Source organism: Eschscholzia californica, unplaced genomic scaffold (genome assembly GCF_041429995.1).
Source record: "Eschscholzia californica isolate CP2 unplaced genomic scaffold, dmEscCali1.0.p SCAF_3, whole genome shotgun sequence".
Lineage (NCBI taxonomy): Eukaryota > Viridiplantae > Streptophyta > Magnoliopsida > Ranunculales > Papaveraceae > Eschscholzia > Eschscholzia californica.
The window spans coordinates 40,196,807-40,216,230 of record NW_028238420.1 but is presented as its reverse complement, the minus strand read 5'-3'; positions in this window follow the sequence as shown (position 1 = coordinate 40,216,230).

Genomic DNA, 19,424 nt, shown 5'->3' with positions numbered 1-19,424 from the left:
TGACGAAGAGACCTTATTTGGCCCATTCAATTTATATCCAATTTTCTCCTTTTTCACCCAAGACATTCCTATTGGCCCCTTTTCCCACTTGGGCACTGCACCTTTTTTTTGTTTTATGTGGTGAACAATAAAATCTATATCTCACTCCACTATTTAGATGTTTTAACAAAAAAAAAAAAACCCACTATTTAGATACAAAAAAGATGCTACATTCTCCACTCAAAAAGACAACGTCCTTAAAAAATAGCAGAGATTAGTGATCCAGATCTACGGTCCCAGATCTCCACAAAAATCATGTGAAGAGATCTACACATGGTAGACTTGAGTTTACCCTTTCGTCACTAATTGGTAATTGAGTTTACCATCCTCAATGATGGGTATTGAACTTACCCTCTTAGATTATTATTATTGACGAAATCAAAAAAATTGTGTTTGACGTACGTGAACTAATAGCAATTATTCTTCAATATGATTCCTCGTAGAGATTCCACCTTACTTTATTGTTTGATTTGGTCGGGAATATGATTAGTAAAGATTAATTTTGTATATATATTATTTAATTTATGATTTTATTATCACATGTCAAACATGTCCTTAGTAGTTTTAACAAAGAATCTAAATTCAAAGGGGCAAGCTCAATTACCAATTACTGAAAGGGGGTAAACTCAATTACCAATTAGTTTTAAGGTGGTAAACTAAAAAAACCTTCATTTTTCATACTGTCAAAATCGATATTTTTGGTTAAATTCGGTCCAAACATTTGGAAGGTCCAAAGCAGAGTCTTTTCTTTTTAAATAAACTACTATACACGTTATAAAAGCATCGATACATGAAAAATATGTAATAAACACGATAACCGTCGAACTTACATCAGGAAAGAAATGGACCTACCTTTAATAACTCAAGTTCAATAAACCGTAGATTTCACTTTCGCTGGAAATTGAATCTGGGACCTCTAAGATTCAAGAGTACATGCACTACCAACTCAGCTATCACTTGTTGGCAAAACAGAGTTTAAAATTTGGGCTCTATATAAATAATGTTAGTTAGAAATAAAATAAAATTCAAAATATTCACGGGTGGATTTAAACCTTTGATCTCTTGCCCATAATCTAAACTCTTTAACACTGCTTACGACTTAATCATGTCAGAAGTCTGTTTAGAATATAATAATTACTCGAAACTGGCATACGAAATTTAAAATATGAGGCCCTTCATTACAACGGAGGTCAAAGAGGTCGTTTTGGTTGATTTAGGCTTGGGCCACCTCTATTTTGCAGAAAAGTTATTTGTGTGGAGCCACTTACTTTTTATTTCACATTACATTTGAATGCTACATATATGTCCAATATATATGTCAATTGTAGACATTCAATGTGCGGAGTCAAAAGTAGGATTGTTTTCAACAACAAAAAATCTCCTTGATCGATTTATCTGACTAACAACTTCAGGTCAGTTATCTCCTAAATTAAACCTTTCCATCAAGAATTATTAGACAATCAGGGTCCATCATCATCACACCTTCTTTTGATTAGAAAAAGGTTAAATAAGAATAACAAGTTAGAACTACAAATACGGTGTTTTATTTGGAAGTTACCTCATTATGTCTTACCAGTAAGTAACAATATACAAAGCTTCATACAGATCTCATCAACATTTTGTGTTTGTTGTAATCAACTGACAGTGACCTTTGATCATCATCTTATGGAATGTCCTTACATGCAGTCTCTGCTTCAAAATTTTGACATTCAAACATATCATATTCCATAACTCATTCCCCAACAATCAAATATCAGTTGCAACAATGACTTTTTATCCAAATCATTTTTATACTTTCATCAAAGCTTGTATGATCTTATGGAACTTTTATAAAGAAAGCAACCTGGTAACCTTTGACTCAAGCACATTCAACATAGAAAAAGTTATTATCTTGATACAGAAAAAAACGAGAATCATATATGAACTCACATCATCCGGTTAATTCTCCAAATGATAGATCAATTACAAGAGTTTGTCCTTGGGTACCGTTAATGGAACAATTTATAAAGAAAAATGTGGATGGAGCCTTCCTATCGACTAGATCAAGTTGTTCGGCGTTAGCAAAGAATCACATCGATATTTTCTTATGGGGCGAATCTAAATTAGTCTTCTGTCAAGATCCAACTGAAGTTGAAGCCTTGATATTCTTACTGGGACTGAAGTTATCAATCCGAATAGGTTTTCAAAAAACCATCATTGAGAATAACACAAAAGCTCTCAATGAAAATATTACATCATCTAGGTCATAGATCCCTGGAGAATCTATGACTTACTCTCGGGGATTCATCATCGACAATCTACATTTGATCACATTTAATTGCTTCTTTTGCTTCTTTTGCTTAAGGCATAGTAATTTTGATGTCCATGAATTGACAGCTTGTACACTCCAAACAAATTTGGCAGGCATTTGGAACTCAGATAACATTCCAGTTCAAATCTCTAATTGTACCCTTTCGATTTAACTTAAAAAAAAATATTTTTTTGTCAATTTTTATCCTTAATAGCATAAGATCGTCAGAAGTTTAGCATTTGAATAATATAATTTAAGACTATATACTTATATATTTTTACGTACTTTCTAAATTGTATCTGAATGTATTTGTGTTTGTTATCTATAACCCATTTGGAAAAAGATAATATTGCACCTATATTGGGAACTCAAATGCGAAATTACACTTCATGTCAAAGCTAACTCTGGTTCGTCTAACCTAGTCCCATATTGGACCGTAGAAAATATATGAATAGTATTCACCTGACGAGTTTGAGTTAGGTGAAGAAGTTGAGGATGAATCTCAACAGAAAATAGATATGCTTAATGTGGTTATAACTCAGCTTAGAAAGGTACTTCGTAACACGGATGAGAGAATAAAATAACTCAAAAGTAAATTATCTTTTTACATGTCTAAAGTGAGTATGGGTGAAGAGATGGGACGACCTCCTGAAGGAGTTGAAGGAGATGTCCTTCGACCAAGATGGCAATGCGAGCAATATGTCGGCTAGGACAATTGATGAAGAAGATCATCAAGTCCGATTGATTTAGGGGTCGTAGCGTTTAGCTAGAAACCAACTACGATCGTCGAATTACGAAGTAATTCGCGGCTAACTTCGATCGGATCCTACATCGGGTTACACATAAGAATGGATATTTAATCGGATGATATGACTAGTGGGAGTGTGATATAACATTGGGAATGTCCCATAAACATATCTCACAGGCTTAAATAGAATTTGGGCAAAAGATAGCAAAAAGGCCCGAAATAAGGGTTTTGGGCCTAGGCCGATTCGGGCACTTTTAGGGCTCGGATTGGGATGATTTTTGGAGGGACGTTTCCTTATGTTATGAACATTAAATCTGTCAATTTTGGATGGGTTTGGACGTCATATCCTTAGGGAATTGAGAAAATATCAACTAGTTGCTATTTTCGACAATTTCATTAAATCTTATTCTAAAGGGTGTTTTAGGAAACCTAAAAGGAGGTGGATTCTTATTAGGATTCTATATAAACACTATTAGGGCATAGAATAAGGTGTGAAATTTCTCTCTAAGCTTTCTTACTCTACCACATCAAGTAGAGAGGAGAAAGTGAGCTAATTCCCAAGCTATCTTCTAGTCAAGCAAGAAGAAGGCCTTCTTATTATCAAACCACCATTGGAGTGCTAGCGAGCTTTCAAGGAGGGAGATTAAATACACTATTCGGTGTCCCAAGTAGAGGAGCTACGTTTGAAGCTCTTGGTCTTCTTTAATCTATACAACCAGTTCGAGGGAAATAGCGATTAAGGTAATCTACTATCTTCTTATTGGTTAATTACTAGTTTTGCATGATGATCTTGGGGATACTAGTGTTAGACATTAGATGTCGTTATCTGCTATAAACACTAGTATAAGGGTATAATTCCCTTCACCTCCGGCTATGATGCAAGATGAAGAGATGAAACAATCTTCGCGTGCGATGCAAACCGACCACATAATGGAGGTAAACGATTAATTAACTTTGTGGTGACTTTTTCGATACATGTAAGAATGAAATTGTAGCTGTTTAATTAAATTTAGTGTGCTTAGGAGAAAAACAATGAAGTCTTTACCGCACAGAAGGTGGATGAGTCCCAAGAGATAAGGCAATCTCTGTCGGCGATGCAAAAATGCCACTTAATGGAGGTAAATGGTTGATTAACTTAGGGGTGACATTTTCATCATCTATTTCCTATCAAATTATAATTGTATAATTAAATTGGGAGTGGTTTGGGAGGAAAACGAGGAAGTCTATACCGTTGGGACGGGGGATGTGTCTAGTAGAGAGGCAATTGAAAACGTGTTTATTGTATATTTTGTTTTTGAACGTTTAAAGTGATTTTTCTCTCATAATTAAGGTGCGAGAGAATTCAAAGTATTTACTTGTGAGGCATTTGAAGTTTCTGACGACGAGAAAGATGTACTTCGAGACTCTAAGGTTGAAGTTGTTGATAAGATATTTCAACAGTACGAGTTATATGACTTGAGTTAACATGAAAGAGAGATGCCTACTGAAGAATCCCATTGTATAGGGTCAAAAGACGTAAGGACAGATCAATCGATTTCATGATTTCCAGACATGACTGCCGATGACGTGCATGTTTGGATATCATGAAATTGTAAGTGTAAGTGTAAGTGAAACTACATTTCATAGTGAGTATTACTTACCGTATATTGTGTAATATAATTTTTTTGATTATGTAGGTCCAGAGTACAAGTTAACATTGGTAATAATATATTCAAGGTCAAATTGTTTTGTGGGTTATGAATGAAGGGACAATGGTTAAATGACGACATTTGGCTTTCAAAATATTTAATTTGTTTTTAGAAATGTTAAACATATTGTAGTCTAGAGGAGTTTATTTTTATTATCTGTGTATCTCAATATACAACTGTCGTTGTCTATCATTTCAGAAATCGCAGGGATTGCGACACTAGAGATTGCATGTGATCGATAAGTTTTATTACACATTTATCCTGTCTAGTGTATTTTATTTTTCATGTCATCCATTATATTAAAACAGCTCAGTCAGTTATCCATGGGATAAGTCTGACCGTCCATTATATTTTAGAGATTTGGTTGGGAAAACATCCGACGGATGATATAAAATCTTTTTATGTAAATTGACTCAAAAGGAAGGGTATTAAAGTCAATAATAAAACAAAAAAATTTGAATATAACTACTTCATTTATTTTCTCACGGTTAGTTTTCATTTTCTCTAATTACTCACTCTCTCACGGTTGTCCCACTAAAATTCAATTTGAAATCCACTAAATTCTAGCTGCCTTGATACTCTCCCACGTTTTCATTCACACTGAAATTCAACCAATTTTTTTCATAACTTCCTTAAATGTCTCTCGACTTTCTCTCATTATTCTCTCATGTCTCTTCATCTAAACAGTAAAGAGAAAGGTTTTTCTATTGGTAAGTTATCTTAAAAGTTAATATATTTGTTAATTAATAATGGATGGACGTGATGCTTCCCCGTGGCGATTAATCAACGACTTGGATAGATTACGTGGGTATCTAGCAGAAAGAGACGTGGTAATAAACCATTGTACTAGAGAAGCAAACTTCGCCCCACATGAGTTGGCGAAATCCATTTTAAATCCTTAACTAAGTCTATAGTTTTCGGTTTGATCCTCTAAAGGATTTGTAAGCTTGTACGATGTACATCTTTTGGATGTCATTTATGGAATTAGCTTATCTGTCAAAAAAGAAAAGAAAAAACATTAACAGAGGAAATTATAGTCATTTTACTCATCTGTTTCATTTTATAGTTTTTATACTCATAACTTTTTTGTGTAAGTTTTAACTTTTTTGCCAATATTTTAATGTTTCTTCCATGTTAATCAATATATAGATAATGTTTATGAGTTGAAATAATATATATGTCTGTCAACGCTAATAAAATTCATTTAGTTCTTATTGTGTTGACATGATTCAGAAAAAATACTATCTAAGATTTTTTTACATGACAATCGTCGAACCACATGAAGAGGGTCGTTTGGTCGTATTATGTCCTAGACAGTAAAAAAAGAATTATTTACAAAACATTCAGTTGTTAGGAATAAAACCTATATACTTCAACAACACAGTGAGTGAGTTATTGTCTTAAGGAAAGAGATTTTCAATACTTACTGACGTTCGAGAGATTTTCAGATCAAAGTACCTCTGATCCGTTGTAACCTGGGAGACAAATCGCTTATATTTTTGGTATAATAAACGGGTGCAATACTCAGGATGAGTTATTGTCTTAAAGAAAAAGATCACTCGTCTCGGTTCTAATTAAAATAGTTTATGTTCATTATTCTCGTTTATTATTTTAATATTTTAAATACAATTCGTATCTAGAATTTAAAACAGAGTACGAACAATCTATTTTTTTAAATAATTTCTTATTTAAAATTCAAATTTGTATCTTTGATTAGTTTAGAAGAAAATTATCATTGTGGAAAGATACATGACTTATAAAATAGTATACCAAAAATAATAGTACATTTGTTTAACAAAAAACAGATGAGGTTTAACAAAAGATCTAATACGATGATGTTTAACAAATAATTCATCTACTGACACATCTCTTGTTAGTTATGGTCAAGCTAAACTCATAACCTTCCTCCAATAAGCATAAATAGATTTAATAGTGTTAATGAAACTCATAAAAGTAAGAACTGGATGTCGCTTATTGTGTAGGAAGTAGATGACTAAGGTGATAAGAGAGATTTGGGTGACGCTAACTCCAACAATCACCACCCACAAAGCCATGTTCAAAGACATGAGAAGTAAACTTAGAAGACTAGGTTTTTCTTTTGAAAGTCTCAATTCACTTATTTCCAAATGAAGGGCTTTAAAGTCAAACTAGAACTTCTCCGTATCCTCATTATACTTAAATCGGAAAGTTATTGAAGAACACCCGATAACCGTCCTTGTTACCCACTTCTGCCTTAACTAAATTAAGACTTGCATTCAATAATTCAACTTCAGATTGAGATAATCCGGTTCATAGGTATGATTATACACCTACGCCCTTAATTTGATCATTTTCATGACTCCCTTCTTCAATACCATTACTGATGTAGTTATGTTCGACAACACCTAAAACCGCATCCGACCGTCTCGACCTCACCTTGATTATTCTATTCCGCATACCATTTTTAACCCTATACCTTCTATTGGTTGCTGCCCCACTTACTTGAATAAGGTCAGCAAAGCTTAAATTCAGGGCGCAATAGTCCCTCACGAAGTTACCTAAATCTAGTCCTCTCCTATATAGGTTTTCATCCCTAGTCCCAAATCTAACAAATCCATTAGCTTCTCTAGACCTGGTTTAGTTACTCTCTTGACACGTAATTCCATTATTTTTCCATGGATGCGTCATGGGGAGATCTGGTGGTCGTCCGATAAGAGGTCTACTAGGGTTTTGATGTCCCCTTCAATGATAAAGGCTTGGAGCCCTAATTCTTCTGCCAGTTCAAAACCAAGACCAAAGCCTTTCAGCTTACTGCGAAGGGGAGACTTAGGTGCGAATGTCGTCGATTTCTCGCTAATAATGACTCCGTGGTGGTTTTTTGCAATCGCCGCCGCTGACGCCTTATTATGTCTGAATCCGTCATCAATATTTTGTTTGTAAGATGTACAAAGTTTCAGACACATATATGTATATATATGTGTTGTTTTATCAATCAGATTTAAATATATATATATATATATATATATATATATGTTTATCTGTATATGCGTTGTTTTATCAAAACGATTTGGAAAACTTAAAATATTACGTAATTTGTTATCTACTAAATAAGGTTGCGACGATATAATTTAATACATGTATTGTCCGATCAACTTTTCTAGTAATTACATTACTGACAATTTTTCATATAAATAGATTCATTACGTAATTCACTTACATAGTTTCAAACCATGTCTTGTTCAACTACATCTTTTTATTTGGTGTGTAATCGTTCTAGTCATTACATTACTGGATGCGAATGGAACAGGTGAGGCTGTTCGAATGGTGGTTGTGGTGGTTATCTGTCTTTAATGTATGTCGACGGAGTTAGAAAAGATTTATTTCTTTTTTGCAACAATAAGGCTCGCAATAGGTTTGAGTAGACTTTAAAAGCTATTGATCGTTATTTAACTGTAAATATTTGCTTAGTTTTCATAAAAATATACTTTTCGCGCATGTATATCTAATATAACATAACTAATATGTTAAAATTGTGCATTGATCCAAGATGCGGCTGGAACGCCATGCCCTGCTTGGAGCGAGGTTGGATTAGATATATTCATATGCCTAGAGAGAACAAACACATTTCAAGACGTACAATCGATGACTTCGGGATGGTTGAAGTGACCTTACACATACACTTTTTATCAACATAGTGGCTGCACCATTTTAACCTAGATCCAACCCACTACTTACCATTTTAACCTCATTAATTAAGTATTAAAATTGCTTTAATTTTATGTGTGCTGGTAATATTTCTTTCTCTCTTCGGGGTGTGACAACTTATTAAACATAAATTTTGGGAGATTATTCTTTTTTGTACCCGATTTCAATCCACTGGTTGAGATGTTCTTAATTTAAAAAACTAAGATTATGTTTTCTTTAGTTCCCTTTCTATAAATTTCAATTGTATCAATTTAGTTTTTTTTGAGTTATTTCCCAAATAGCCCTCAACTTTATGACCGATTTCCTACCTAGCCCCCTACTTTATCAGCTTTATAACCGATTTTTGGGCTAACCCCTAATTTTATGACCGATTATTTCCCAAATAGCCCCCAATTTTAATTGTATTAATTTAGTTTTTTTGGGTTATAACTCCGTTAACTAGTCATCACCTCTCTCTCCTCCATCTCATCACCCCTCTCTGCTACCTCATCGTCTTCACCTCAGCGAAGGCCGGCGACCTTCAAACATAAAATAAATAAATAAATAAAATTCCCTCCATCCTCTATCTCTCTCTAATAAAAAAATTACTCTCCTCTCTCTATATCTGGTTCACCAGATCAATGGCTTGCGAACAGACCTTCAAGGTATGTTCGCAGATCTAGAGAGGGGAAAAAAACTTATGTTTGAAGGTCGTCGGCCGGAAAATTAGTCAGCTAGCAACCTTCGCCGGTGAAGACGATGAGGTGGCGAGAATGAGAGGTGGCAGGGAGAGGGGATGAGATGGAGGGGAGAGAGAGGTGATAACTAATTAACGGAGTTATAACGGTAACTGAAAAAAGATCATCTGGATATTTTCTATAAAGTATGGGGTTAGGCAGGAAATGGGTCATAAAGTTAGGGGTTATTAGGGAAATAAACTTTTTTTTATATATATATTAGGATTTCAAGTAATCCCAATTATGCAAAATATTAGCTAATAATATTACTAAGTTCTTTTTAATTTCATTTTATTTAAGTTTTTTATCGATTTAAAAACGTTGATACTATTGATATATATTTGTTTTGGATTTTATAATCAATAAAAATTCTTTTTTTTTTCGCGCTTAATTTTTTTCATTAACCACCTTAGAAACGTGCTTACGTCGAGAAAAATTTATAATTTCGCCACTGCATGTGTATGAGTTGAGGGAGGAAGATTTAAGTAATCCCTCCTCAACTTTTTTTTCTTTTTAGTCTCATTGATTTTGGACTAAATAAAGAAATAAGAAGTGATCTTCACTTCCTGTTTGTTGTGTGATGTTGGCTATGTTGGGTTGTGGTGACTTTTAGTGTTCTAAGCGAAATCTCAAACATCTAATGTCTAACACTAGTATTTCCAAGATCACATGCATAAGCTAATAATTAACTAAGAGTTTAGAGATTACCTAATCGCTAAATTTTCCCTCGAACCTTTCCAATCGAATGTGAAGACCAAGAACTCCAAGTGTTGCTCCTCTACTCAAGACACCCGAAAGATCAATTTGATCTCCCACTTTGTTGCTAGCTAGAACGCGAATGGTGGTTTGATTGGAAGAACACTTCTTCTTTAAGACTGGTTCGATAGCTTGGGAATAATTTCTCTTTCTTTCTCTACTTGATTGTAGAGTAAGAAAACTCCTTGAGAAAGTTCTGCACCTTATTCAAGTCCCTAAGAGACATTATATAGAATCCTAGTTATAGTCCAACCCTAATTTGGTTTCTAAAAAGTCCATTTTGAATAAGATTAAGGAAATAATCGAAAATAGAATGTAGTTTCTATTTTCTTAATTCCTTATTATTGGTCGGCAGAAACAAGCCCATCTTGGGCAGATCTGGTCGGCCCCTATAGGGCCACACGGCCAAGCCTGGTCGTGCCCTCTTGGGCCCCAAATCACCTATTTTGGTGCCCGACCCAAATATCCTTCTTTTGGGTCCTTTGTGTTATCTTTGTTAAACTTCTTTTAGGCCTAAGAGACATGTTTATGGGGCTCTCCCATGATTATATGTCTCATCCCACAAGTTATATCATCCGATCAAATAGACATTCTTATGTGCAACCCGATGTAGGATTCGATCAAAGTTAGCCGCGAATCACTTAGTAATTCGAAGATCGTAGTTGGTTTCTAGCCAAACACTACGACCCCTAAATCGTTCTGACTTGATGTTCTTCTTCATCATTTGTCCTACCCGACAAATTGTTCGCATTGGATCTTTGGTCGAAAGACATCTCCTTCAGGGTAGGGGTGTACTCGAGCCGAGCATATAACGAGCTACTCGAGCTTGGCTCGACTATTGCTCATGCTCGACTCGAAGATTAACGAGTACAAGCTTAACACAAGCTCAAAATCATGCTCGTTTATATAAACTTGTGAACAACTCGTTTAACATAATATTTATTTTAGTGAAGTTCATAATTATGTATTTGTGTTGAAACTTGTACCTATAATACCAACCATCAATAGATTACTGGAATATGAATCATTAATCATTATTGTTGTATGTGACGAATGGTCACTGAAGTATTTTGATAAATTGGAAAGGTGGTTTAAATTGAAGTATTTTGATAAACAAGCTTAAAACGGTGCAAGCTCGAGCTCTTGACACATATATGAGTCGATCTAGAGAAAATGAACAGTTACTCGATCGAGCTCGAGCTTAAGCAAACAATCAAGGGCACTAGCCGAGCTTGAACATCTTATTACTCGCATCAGGTCGACTCAAGTACACCCCTAATATTTGGCCTTCTTGTGGTCTTGACATACTAAGAGACATGGTCATCAGTCATTGATCATGTCAAATGGTCTCTATTAGGGTGAACATCGGTTAGTAAATCGACATTTTTAGCCAATCCATATACCGAACTGACGGTTTCAGTTATTGCAAATTTCAATCCGAGCCAATGCGTTCATGGTTTGATTTGGTAAAATTATACATGAACGGTTTGGTTCGGTTTGGATAACCGAACTGTATGGGCCAAAACACGTCACCAGGAGCGCCCCCAGAAATCCATGATTAATGGACTTACACGGTGACCAAGCCCATGAATTAATGGCTAATAGGCCCGACCCATTAATCTTCGGGCACCCCGAAGCAATGCTGAAAGCGGAAGCACATCCAACTCTGGGTAAAAGAGGTCCGTCCTCACTTCCACATCCAACTCTGGGTAAAAGAGGTTCGTCCTCACTTCCTCATCCAGCCCTGGTAAAAGAGGTATGTCCTCACCTCCCCAGCAGACCCCCCCCCCCTTCGTATAATCGTTGGGAGACGCTACGGTCATTAAGGATCTCAAATATACCCGTTAAGGGGTTACACTATCTGTATTAATGGTGACAGCTCCATGCATTACCACATTGAAGACGACAGCTCACGCTAGGTGACTGTCGACCACCAAAACTATAAAAAGATCGAGAGAAAAACGATACGGATCATCCAATCTGGGACAGAAATACTCATCATCCAACTCCCGACGAATACACTCGACCATCTGGCGATCGCCGAACATACCCATACTCCACTGATATCACTATCAAGCACTCTAATATCATCTGGTTATCGCCGAACACACGCCACTACCCTCTCTCTCTCTCTTAGAGCATCATCTAATGCCCGACTCAAACACTCGATAATCTGGCAATCGACAAATACACTCCATTACTTTCTCTCTCATACCGAGGAATCAACCAGTTATCTACGACACTTCTACCATTACCATCATCATATCCTCTCTATGTGATCGACTAATCATACATCCCTTGAACAACCTACGCCTGATCAAAAGGAAGTCGACACATATTTCTCTCTCCTGACGACGGCTCATTGAAGAAGGTCGCCCTACATTCAAAGGAGGACGACCTATCTTTATCTCTCCTGCGACTATTCAATAAAGGAGGTCGTGTTGGGATTTACACCCTTCTACTAGTGTTTATAGCGGAAATAAGACATCTAATGTCTACACTAGTATTCCTAGGATCATATGCATAAGTCCATAATAATACTAAGTAAAACTAGAAAGATAAATACCTTATTCGCTAGTTTTCCCTCGAACCTTTCCAATTGCTTATGAGAAGACCAAGAGCTTCAAGCGTAGCTGGTGGGCCTAGAAAGGTTACCCTAAATAGGTCTACACCCGCAAGTGCACGGGTGTCAAGTTGTAATAATTTCCGGTAAGACCGGTTCGTTCCTGAGAGACTAAGGCCCTGTTTGATAGGGAGTTTTCTGAGGGAAAGGGGTAATAGTTTCTCTAAATAATATATTTTCCCATTGTTCGGTTTGCATTAGAGGGAAAGTGAGGGTTTCCCTCACGTGACATGTTTTTCCCAACTTTCCTCAAATAGGGGGAAACTCTTGACCCCACCACCACGCAGGTAAATTTTTCTCACAAAGAAATGTTGAAAACTTTCTCCACCTACACTATCACACGGGATTTACAAGAGGTCTCTCTCTATCAATTTGGGTATTCTCAATTGGGTATTCTCACTTGGTCAATATTAAAGATGAAAGACCCACTAATGGGGAATAATGGGTACTCTCTATTAATGGGGAATAATGGGTACTCTCTCTATTAAGTACTTGAACTTGATTATGGTCCTGAGGGAATTAAGCAGTGTAGCATGGAGGGACAAAATGGCGTTTGAAGAGATCTATTAGACATAGATGATAAATAAGATGTATAAAGAATGGATTCAGGAATAATGCTTTTAGGGAGATAAATTGGGGGCAATTAATTTCTTATTGGTTTATTTATCACTTTAAATTGGAGGGTTATCACTTTAATGTATTGGTCTCAAATACCTTTCCTCCCTGGATTATACGACCCAACCCGCCCAACCCTTTGGTTTTGCTGGTATCTGGCAAATTTTTTATTTCAATTTTGAAGTACCATGATAAATGTTTTGTTTTAGATTCTTCCTCAAATGCACATGACGCACACAAGTGGTTACTTGTATTTCGTCAAAGTGTTGAGTAATTTTTTCATTAGGAAACCAAACAGTGGAAAGTGGAGAAAATAAAAATTATTTCTTTTTTCTCTTTAACGAACCAAACAGTGGAAAATATGGAAAGTGTTACGGAGAAAATGTTTCTTGATGAAAAAATTTCTCTGAGTAAATTTTTCTCTATTTTTTTTCCTTTCCCCAAATTGCTATCAAACACAACCTAAGTGAAACCTATTCTAAGACTTGGAAGTAAGACGGTTTTTGTTTTTGAAAATTTGTTTTGGTGATAAAATAAAATATATAAAATATTAAAACAAATAAAAAGATGAACTCAAATGGGGGGAGAAGTCTAGGGGTTTCGGAATCTACCACATAAAATCATCTTTAGAACAAATAGTTAACTAGTCAATTCTCCTTTTTTTATAACTCGGAATTTCAGATAATGAACTATCTTAATTCCGGAAGATGTTTTCGTTTAAAACCAATAATCTATAACAATGTAATTGTTTATTTCGAAAAACAAATCTCTAAACTATTGTTTATCAATCAATAAGCATATATCATCAAAGAATCTAATCTAAGCATGATATATCAAATTTAAAAGTATAAACAATGAAAAGAAAATCAATTCTACAAATTAAAACAATTTTAACTTTGAATCACAATCAAGAGAATTAACAAAATAAAAATACGTCTCTAAAGGCTCAAGTATGAGTTTCATCCTAAAACCCTAGATGAAGAAAACTAGCTACTTGATAGGCCCAAAATAGGTCTATTCCCGCAAGTATACGGGGTCAAGTTATAGTATAATTTCTAAATCGGGAAATCGTCCCAAGGAATAGGTAGGTAACTTCGGATATTGACGGCGAGTTTAGCCCAATAATCAAAATGTCAATAGCTAACTTAGACTAACACACACACACCCCACTTCATAGATTTGATGATTGATATGTAAGAAATAAGAAAACGAATAAAACTAAATAAACTAACTAAGAGAGAGGTAAGAAGATATCTAAGGTTATAAAATCCACCGCATAATTTCACTTTATAAAACAAACACTTAATTACTTAAATCTCTTTTGTATTTACTCGGAATCCAATATAATGAACTATTTGGATTCCGGATGATGTTCTAGATAAAACAATTTTATAATTACTAATTCTAATTATCTACCTTATAGAGATTCGGATTGCTTAACTATTACTCATCATCTAAAAAGCATACTCCATCTAACAACTTAACGAAAGTATGAAATATCTAATTTTGAGGCATGAGTAATAGAAAGAAAATCCAATCCATATAGATAAACAATCAATAGACATTAAAGCACATCAAAGGATTTAATTAATCAAGAACAAGTATTATAAAGATTCAAAATGGGTTTCATTCACAACCTTAGATTGCTAAGTTAACTATACATGAAATCTAGAGTAACATTCATTGAATTTATAAAGTAAATGAAAATACTAAGAAATTAATGGAAAGAAATCACCAAGAATGTTCAAAATCCATATTCCCATGTATCTCCATTTTATCCAGGATTTGCTCCATTTGTGCTCAAGAATTTTACTTCAAGAAATCCAAGTAATAGTTATTTTATTGCCATCCAAATAAGAAAAAAAAAACGAAGAAGGAAGAAATTAGATCTAGAAAGAAGTTGGAAAGAAGATATGAAGAGGGTAAAGATGATAGAAGAATATGGAAGGAAGAAGAAGAAGACTATTAATGGAAGAAAGAATAGTGGTAGAGAAGAAGTAGTAGTAGAGAAAGATGGAAAAATAATGGAAAAAGGTGGATTTGGTAGAGAAAATGGGTTGGAGAAAGAAATAAGTAAGAGGGGTTTGAGAATGGAGAAGAGGAAGATTGAGTAAGAAGAGGTATGGGAATAGAGAAGAGGGATATTGAGAGGGTTTGCAAGTCTCGGTTTTAATGGAGGAGCAAGAGATTTATTTATAGAGTTGGGTTAGGGTTTTTGTTGGGTTAAATGGTAGTAGGTGAAAAAGAGAGGGTCACTTTTGGAATTATAGGGGTTAATTTGTGCAAAACCCTAAAAGAGATCAAGTGACCCGGCGGCTAGGGGTTGCAATTGATAAATTGAGGGACACTTGTCGCGTGAATAGGAGGTGAAGAATCTGGCTGGTTAGGGTTTGAAAATGCACGAGATCCAGTGCTTCGCGGCTTAGGAAGGGACGTGCGAAAGCAAGCAGCAGCCATCGGATGCGTAGCGCACGGATCTGGACGAGCGGAAAGTTGACACGCGTCCGGGAGCACGGAGTTTAAGCTGCTTCGGGTGCACGGAATAAACAATAAAGGACGGGATGCACGGGAGCCGTCGGATCTTGAAAACGCGAAAGCATATGGATAGGATTAAAACGTGGGATCTGGGTGCACGGAGTTAAGCTGCGTCCGAAACACGGGATCACACACTAAGGGTCCATTTCGCTGCTGAACAGAAACACGGGAATTAGATGAGACGACCTTCGGCAAGCGACACGTGTTCTGCAAGCATACCGCGGCCAGAAACTTGCCCGACATTGTACCGAATGCTGACCAAATGTTGACCTGATTTTGACTTTGCATTTTTCACTCGTCCGGACTCCGAATTGACTTCCGTTTTCTCCTACGGACTCGTCTCGACCTCTACTTTTCAACCACGCACTGACCTTGGCCAAATTACCAGAATGTCCTTGACTCCAAATGACCAAAATACCCTTCATGCATCTTTTCCTCGTTTTTAACCGTTTTTCACACCTAACTTTGCAAAAGACACCTAATCGGGAAAACCAACCATTTTATTATAATAAAGACTCGAAACCGACTAACTTGGCTAAATTAAACGACTTAGATGGGACATTTTCATGACCCATCAAACATCCCCAAACTTAGATTTTGCTAGTCCTCGAGCAAAACAAAATAAAAGAAAAACCTAACTCACTTTCGGAGGCATCCCGGTTGCATTTAGCGTATGCAACAAGCCGTTAAACCCCTAGGTTGCCCTAGTGGACGAGTGTGGTCTCGTGAGGGTTTCCATAGATGACACCCACAAACATCATGGTTTCAAATACACAAGGGTCCAAAATCCAAATCGTAGATAAGCATGATTGATATAGTAAAAGGTTTAAGCATGTCAACACATAATGAATCAAGTAAATAAGCTCTTGTAAAAGCTAAAGATCTCTTCACTAATGGTCTTACCCTAAAATGCAAGTGTCATGCCATAATGAGCACATCTATGTTCCGAAGTCACAAAACCTTGATTCCCAAGTTTGTACATTTCGCCTCGACTTCGGCCTCACGGACATACACTCCAAAAATGAAATCACTCAAGAATGGTTCGCTCATATGTGTGAGTGTGATCACGACTATAGACTCAACACATAAAAAGGGGTGAGGACAACATTTTGGAACGAATGATCTTCGAAAAGGAATTTTCCTTCTGATTTGCAACCAAACAGACCCTAGAAGATGTATTTTCCTGCTGTTCTTTCCGGAATTCTGCCAAACAGACCCTTAGGGAAAATAATTTTCTCGTCTTCCCGGAAACGATTTCCTGGTGAGAAAATTATTTTCCTCGACTGGTTTTTTCTCTCTCTCGGTTTTCTCTTTCTTTCTCACTCTAAACTTTATCTTTCTCTATCTAAACAATAATATAACTCTCTCTTTCTTTCTCTAACAGGAACAGTAAAGGGAGAAGAAGATAAAATGATTTTAATGTAGTTTTCAAATTAATTCAATCTCTCTCTCTCTACAAACCAGGAGCTTTCTCTCTCTATACTCTTTCAATCTGATCTTCTCTCTCTCACAAAGAGAAGAATCAGAAGAAGAAGCAGAAAACAGTAAACTCTCTCTCTCTCTAACCTCAGGTTTGATCGTTACTGGAGGCCTTCTCTCTCTCTCTAAACCTCTTTCTTCTTCTTTTGCCGTTAGATGATCTAAAACCGAGAGCTCTTTACATCACTCTCTCTCTCTCTCTCTCTCTCTAATATACTCGGTTTTGGTTGAGCTACCAAGAGGAAGACCCCCCAGTCGAGATCAACCTTCCTTCTCTCTGTTCTTCAATATATATGTAAGAGAATCCCCATACTGCCGAGAGTCATCTCTCTCTAAAATATCCGGTTCTTGATCCCTCTTCAATCTTCTTTCCTTCTTTTCAATAAATCTCCCTCTGTTTCTTAAAGCTTCTTCATCTCCAGATTTTATTCCCTCTCTCTTTAAATATTTGATTCAATCTCTTCCTCCAAAATATCTTTATTATAAAGGAGAGAAAATCTTTTATCCTCAATCTCTGTTTTAAAGATAATATCATCTTCAATCTTTCTCTCGGCTTTCATCTCTCTATTTTATAGAGTGAAGCCCAAACTGAACCAGTCCCTCTCTCTCCATTGATATCTCTTAGCCGAATCTCATTCCAAAAGAGACATCTCTTTCTCTCTATCTTTCCTTTCTGTTAGCTTCTTTCTATCTCTAGAAAGAAATCTCTCTCTCTCTCTCTCTCTCTCTCTCTTATGTGAAGGATGAAGCCGAGAGAAAGAAGATTTCCAAAGATATTGGTGCCAATTAGCGTGGGTTGTCATGTGAGAAGGATTCAGTGCTTCGGGAGTAGATAAATGAAGGCGCCACACACTCTGGTAATGAGCCACGTGTCAAGTAACAACTCTAACCGTCAGATAACACGGGGGCTACTAAAATATCATGCACTGTATGCACCGGATCCAAACTAATTGTATCCCCGAGTTTAACCCCCGTGTCCCACCTTAATACCGAAAATTAGCCCTCGCCTCATCTGAACCGTTCGACTTACTCCACTTTTGCGCGCCACGTGTTTCTGGATGGTCTTTGCTTCACTTTAGTTTACTTGCTTTGACCCAAATTTTGACTTAAGCTAACTCGCTCATCCGAACTCCGATTCGACTTCCGTTTTCGCCCACAAGTTCGTCATGAACTCTAGTTTCATCCGAGTATCAATATTTGCCAAAATTCTCTGAGTAACAAATGACCAAAATGCCCTCAACACGTCTTTCTCTCGATTTTATCTAATTTTCGCTTTGAACTCCGTAAAAGACACCTGAGTAAGAGAAACAACCAATTTATCAGAGTAACGGCTCGAATTGGACTAACTCGCCCGAGTTAAGAGATTCAAATGGGACATTTTCATGTCTCATCAGTAGCTCCTCTACTTGGGACACGAGCAATCAACTTGATCTCCCACCTTGTTGTTTAGCTAGCACACCAATGGTGGTTGGAAGAAGAACACCTTTCTTCTTGACTAGATAGATAGTAATGGGAATTAGCTCACTTTCTCCTCTCTACTTGATGTGGTAGAGTAAGAAAGCTTAGAGAGAAAGTCCACACCTTATTCTCTGCCCTAAGAGTGTTTATATAGAACCCTAAAAAGAATCCACCTCCTTTTAGGTTTCCTCAAACACCCTTTAGAATAAGATTTAGGGAAATAGTCGAAAATAGCAACTATTGATATTTTCTCAATTACCTAAGGAGGGAGCGTCCAAACACCACGAAAATTGGCAGATATAATGTTTATTATATCAGAAACTAACCCTCCAAAATTCAGTCCAATCTGAGTCTTAGAAGTACCCGAACCGATCTAGGCCCAAAAAACCCTATTTTTGGCCTTTTTGTACTATCTTTGCCTAATTCCTTTTTAGGCCCATGAGATATGTTTATGGGACACTCCCATGATTATATCTCACTCCCACTAGTCATATCCTAGATCAATTTGTCACTCTTATGTGTAACCCGTTGTAGGATCAGATCGAAGTTAGCCGCGAATTACTTCGTAATTCGACGATCGAAGTTGGTCTCTAGCTACAACTCTACGATCCTTAAATCAATCGGACTTGATGATCATCTACATCAATTGTCCTATCCGACAAATTGTTCGCATTGTCACCTTGGTCGAAGGACATCTCCTTCAGGTCGACCCACCTTTAAAGGAGGACGACCCGTCTTTCTCTATCCTGACGAAGTAAGCAAATTACTTTATCTCCACAGGGTTGTCTAATCC